Source organism: Lissotriton vulgaris, chromosome 4_1, assembly GCF_964263255.1.
Source record: "Lissotriton vulgaris chromosome 4_1, aLisVul1.2, whole genome shotgun sequence".
In the NCBI taxonomy this organism is placed as follows: domain Eukaryota; kingdom Metazoa; phylum Chordata; class Amphibia; order Caudata; family Salamandridae; genus Lissotriton; species Lissotriton vulgaris.
Window position 1 is genome coordinate 1,796,804,354 of NC_141691.1, and position 5,879 is coordinate 1,796,810,232.

Below are 5,879 nucleotides of genomic sequence, written 5' to 3' on the forward strand. Positions count from 1 at the left end.
TATGGATCTGCGATCATTAGTGCAAGCGTAATTCACATTTACTTTAGCATTGCTTTCGGATTTTGTCACACCCATGTTGGCATCAATTACGTACTTTTTAATTTGTTGAGACTACTCTAGCTTACTTGAGTTCTACCCCACCCACAGATACCCCTCTGATGAATTTTGGTGGCCCTTGACCATTGACACAGCCTGACATTTCTCAAATAAAGGATACAGAGGCACCACAGTATGTTCAGTCCACTAACTTAGCAAACCATACTCATGCTCTCTCTTACACTAGGGACTTCCAGACCACTCAATCTCCCTTCCCATTCACACAGGCCTTTCTTTTTGATACTACGTCACTACATAGGACTTCCCACACCGACTACACGCTACCGGACTGAATTTCTTTGACACATGTACTCCACCACTACTTCATTGGTAAACTGGCTGATTAGGAGACTTTTTTTCTATACCTCTTGTGATCACGGTTTGACACTTTGGTATTTGACTTTAATATGGGACAACACTAAGATTTTGGAGATAAGCAGACCTTGACACTCCTGTTTTTTCTTCCTCCCTCATTCTCACTACCTTTCTTATCCTTGTATCAACACTCTTTCATAACACAGCTATTCCTTCCTCTCACAAGGCTATTTAAGGTGCGGTCCTCTCTCTCTTGGGTATGACTGTCCTACCCTATTCCTAAATGTTGTTTTACTCCCTTTTTTTTATAAAAGACATATTGAATTTCTACCGTGGATGTCTAAATTATTCTTATGTTGTATGCTATTGCAGCCCTGAAGAAGTCCTTGTTAGCATGAAACGCGTTGGCTGTGTCTAAAGATGTACACCAAGCGTGTGTGAAATAAAAGACCTACAACGACATCGGCATACGATTATTGATTGATTAACTGACTGTATACCTTGTAACTTACAAATTACTGCTTGAGTTTATTGCATCTCATCAGTCCTCTAACATCTATGAATGGACCACTCTGGTATACCTTCAAGACTGCTCCAAGCGTGCAATCTTCCTCCCATCTCACTGATCTATGCCACAATTGTCAACTGTATCAAGCATGGGAAACTGCTGGAAAGCTTTGGAATTCTGGGAAGCATTCTGATTAATATTTGGAACTTGATTTGCAGTGAATCTAAGGCCATTGGCAGCTTGCCTTGGCATCAATGCTTGTGTGACTTGCATCTCAAGGCTTTAGGTACCTTTAAAGTTTTGAGACGTTAGTGTCTGCACATTTTGTGATTCACAGGGTTATTATTCTCAGGCTAAGCAAAACCTGAATTCTGACTCTGATTAGCACGTATAAGACAACATTCCCTCTACCAATGCCCCAACTTACTCTAATAAAGACAGGGATTAGACTTCTTTAAGTTATCTACGTCAACCCCAGTACTTGGGTCAATTGGGACAACCCAACCTCTACTTTGTGGCTGCAATGTACCTCCACCTTGCATCACAGAAGCTCCTTGCTGAAACACTCCTTGAATAGGAGGAACATTTCCTTTTTTTAAATGTCTGTTTATTGTTTTGAAAAATAGAGAATAAAAGTACAATCATAAAGCACAAGATAGCATCATTTGGGTCCATGGATGATATTCGGTTAGTGCGCACATCTATGCAAGCAGCAATACCATAGAGCATCATCATTACAATGAAAAGCAATGTATACATTGGCAGAGGTTCCAGGGGATATTTCACCTTTCCATCATCACATTATTACAGGCATGTAAACATCACATGCTAATACATCAACAGCTCGCGCCCAGCATCATAACAAGCCCCAAGCACACTCCCCACTCCGTGTGCTGTCAAATGCTCTCCGGGCCCATGCTTCAGGCCCACATTCTACGGTATTCGAAGCCACCCACATCATGCTATTCTGAGGCATTGTCAGTTCGGTCCATCCCATGAGATTGTAAATAACATGTTAATGGGGCCCAGATATCATTGGGTCTGGACGAAATCGGCAACAGCTCCGCATAAACCGCAAGCTGCTCCCGGCACTTTATCAGGTCTTTCAACCATTCCTTAAACTTGGGCGCCCGCCCTCTACTCCATGGGAAGTCCACCCTCCGTTTAGCCATTAAAAGTGTCATAGCAACAAATCTGCAGTGCTCCGCCCTGAGGGGCTTAACAAACCCCAGTACGGCCATCAATGGGTCAGGCTCCAATGGTGTATCAATCATTGCCTGCAGTGCAGCAAACACCTGTGTCCAGTAAGCACCTACAGTTGGGCATTTCCAGGCCAGATGAAGAAAGTCCGCCCCCTCAGTGTGGCATCTATCACATCTATCTGTTGGTCTGAGCCGATATCTGTACATCTTAGCCGGAGTGTAGTAGAGTCTATGCAAACATTTATAATGTATGATCCGGAGTCGGCTACTCGCTGAGACCCTTTCTGTTTGTAGACAGCAGAACTCCCATTGGTCGTCCGTTAGGGCAGTCCCCAACTCCTCTCCTCATCGTACACGTGCCCTCACGTCAGTGACCACCCTCTGTGTGTGCACTGATGTATACAGCTGAGACACTTGTTTCTTGGGAGTGGCCTTGCCCAGCATGGACTGGAGGGGTTCTAACGCCTATGGCTCATCCGGGAACTCCTGTGTAATTGAATGCACCCCATGCCGTAGTCTGATATATAAAAATGTGTCAATGGGCATTTTCTGCGTCTCTGGGAACATATGGTCTATAGACTGAAATTTCTGCTCATGATACAAATCACCCCACATATTAATGTTTGTCTTGCGTTTGAAGCCATGAAATATTGCTTCCTGTAGTAGAGGCATATCAGGATGGTAAGTCAGGGGGAGCAATGGCGGATATAACAGAGGCACCCCCAGAGTCCGGCTCAGGCGCTGCCATGTAGTGATCGTGCACGTAAGCGAGGTCGGCTGTCGCTCGCCAGCACTAACCGTTGAAAGCAGTGCACCATCCAACGGGACAGGGTGCGCCAGCCAATGTTCTGCCGCCACTTGCGGCATATATCTTGGCTGTTAATTCCAATACCATGCAAAATGGGCCTGTGCTACTGTGAAATAGAGCTCAAAGTCCGGTATGCCATACCCACCTTTAGAGTATGATCTCGTCAACACTTCCCATTTCAATCTCGGCTGCTTACCCCCCCCAAACCTGTCGTATCAGCTCCGTTCTAAGTGTCTTAAAAAAATGTGTACCTGGGTGGTATGGTATATTCAAAAAAAGATACAGAAACTGCGGGAGTATCATCATTGTGATCAGGGATGTGTGTCCTGCCATGGACAGTGGTAAAGCCACCCATCTGGAGATGCATTCCGCTACCCGGGTCAAAGTCGTCCCATTGTTTAGCCGTAGTAGGTCTCCCCTGTCCCTAGTGACTACAACGCCCAGGTATTTTAGGTCTTGCTCACACCACTCCAGGGGATAGTCCATCGCTAATCTCTCCATGGCACCAGTGAGCGGAAAAATACAGGACTTTTTCCAATTGATCTGAACTCCAAAGAGTCCCACGAAGACTATGAATTCACAAAATAACTGGTTCAGATTATGCTGCGGATCCCTGACATACAGAGTGATGTCATCCACGTAAAGGGACACAAGTATTTGGCGTTGAAAACACTGAAGGGCCCGATTGCGCTGACATTGTCGCAATCTTGCCACGAGTGGCTCAACTGCAATAGCAAATAGTAGAGAGAACAGTGGGCATCCCTGCCACGTCCCCCTCGTTATGTCAAACGTGGAGGACACGTGTCCATTAACTAAGGCCCTAGCTACCGACATAGTGTACAACAATTTAATCCAGGATAGAAAGAGCGGCGGAAACCCCATCCTCCTCATAACTGCAAAGATATAGCTCCATTCCACTGAATCAAATGCCTTAGTGGCATCTAAAAAAACGGCTGCCATGGGAAGGGCCGCGGAAATAGTGTTAATAATAGCAAAGAGTGTACGCAAATTATGGGACGTGGACCTCCGGGCACAAAGCCCGACTGGTCTGGCAAAATCAGGTTTTCCATCAACAGGCTCAACCTCGTCGCAATAAGTTTAGCCAGGATTTTTGCATCACAATTAAGCAGCGATAACGGCCTGTGTGAATCGCAGAGCTCTGGGGCCTTACCCGACTTTAATAATAAAAGTATGAGAGCTTCCCTCATAGTGGGCGGGAGGTGTCCAGTGTCCAGCGTGTCTTCATACACCTCCCAAAGCACAAGCGCCATGATGTCAATGTCTGTTTTATAAAATTCAATGGATATGCCATCCGTGCCCGTGGCATTACCGGACTGCATGCTCATTATAGCATCTCTCACCTCGTCCAGCGTAAACGGCTCGCATAAAAAGGCTCTCCGACCGTCGCTAAGCCAGCCCAACGCAATGTCCCCCGGAAAGCTATCCAAGTCGACCTCTCCCATCCCTGTAGTGGTGTAGAGTGTGCCGTAGTGCTCTAGGAACGCATTGAGTATGGCAGCTGTATCCCTACATCGCTTCCCTAATGAGTCTTCCCCCTCTGCAATGCACAACGAGCCCTGCGGACGATGTTTTTTCTGAGCCAGCATCTTCCCAGGTCTATCCCCCTCTCCTTTGTTCCTGGCTGTCCAGTCTTTCCCTTTGAATCTCGCTTCCCTATGGGCTTCCTCCTTGTACAACGTAACCTTTTCACGAAAGCGAGCATGCGTATCTCCCTCGTCTTGACCAGCCATTGCAAGTTCCAGCCCCCTGAGGTCCTGCTCCAGCGTTCAGAGTGTAGCTTGTATATCTTTAAGCACTCCAGCACTCTTTGCTATACAAACCCCCTCATTGTTACTTTAAATGCCTCGCATACTATTTCCACATATTGGACCGAATCTTTATTTCTTCGAAAAAAGTCGCCAATCTCCTCCCGCAGTTCCTTCTGAAAGACCGAGTCTAGCAGCGCGATGCACATAGTCTCCAAGGCTTACGTGGTGTGTTAAAATCAACAGAGGAGAGGGCCATCAGCACCGGTGCATGATCAGAGTATGTTCTAGCGAGGTGTCTAGCATCAGCTATCACTGGGACCAATCCCCTAGTTACAAAAATAAATCCAGCCTAGACCAGGTCTGTGTATGCGCAGTGAAATGTGTGCCCTCCCGTGCATGTGGATGTCTATGTCTCCAAACATCGTGAGCCTATAAGTACCTATGATTTCCTTCAGTACTGCCTGCCCTTTCGTGTAGTGTTGTGGCGCAGAGTGGGATCGATCCATGGTAGGGTTATATGTGGCATTGAAATCCCCGCCCCAAATCACATGTGTGGACCCCAATTCAAAGATCTGTGCCCAGAGCATGTAAAAAAATCCATGTTCTAGCTATACAATATCTGCCTTCTGCATCCGACGAGGCACCAGTCATATAAAAGGGGGCCTGCTTTTTAACCACAATAGCGGTACCTCTGGCATACGAAGAATACGAGGAGAAGATTCTATTCCCAGCCCATTTGTTGGCAAACCTGTTCGGAGTGATTCGTGAACAATGCGTCTCTTGTAGTAATGCAATGTGAACATTGTGCCTGTCTAAATAGGAAAGTATGTGCCGTTTCTTTCTAGGGTCACCGAGCCCTCTCACGTTCCATGATATAACATTCAATGTATTTATCATTGTCTCCACCATGATCTGCTAGTATGAGTATAGGACATAGCGACTGAAAGCAGCTATACTGCCGCAATATCATCATACACTCCCTTTCCCCTGCCTTATCGTTGTGATTCAGCTCATATCGTTCCAATGGAACCCAGGGAATTCCAATAACAGACATCAAAACATCTATCAAACTCCAACAGCAAACAACCCAGTCACCCCCCGACCCACCCCCTCCCACTGAAGCAACCCAATCTTGCGAGCACCCAACAACACCCCCTTCCCAACACCACATCAAATGTCCC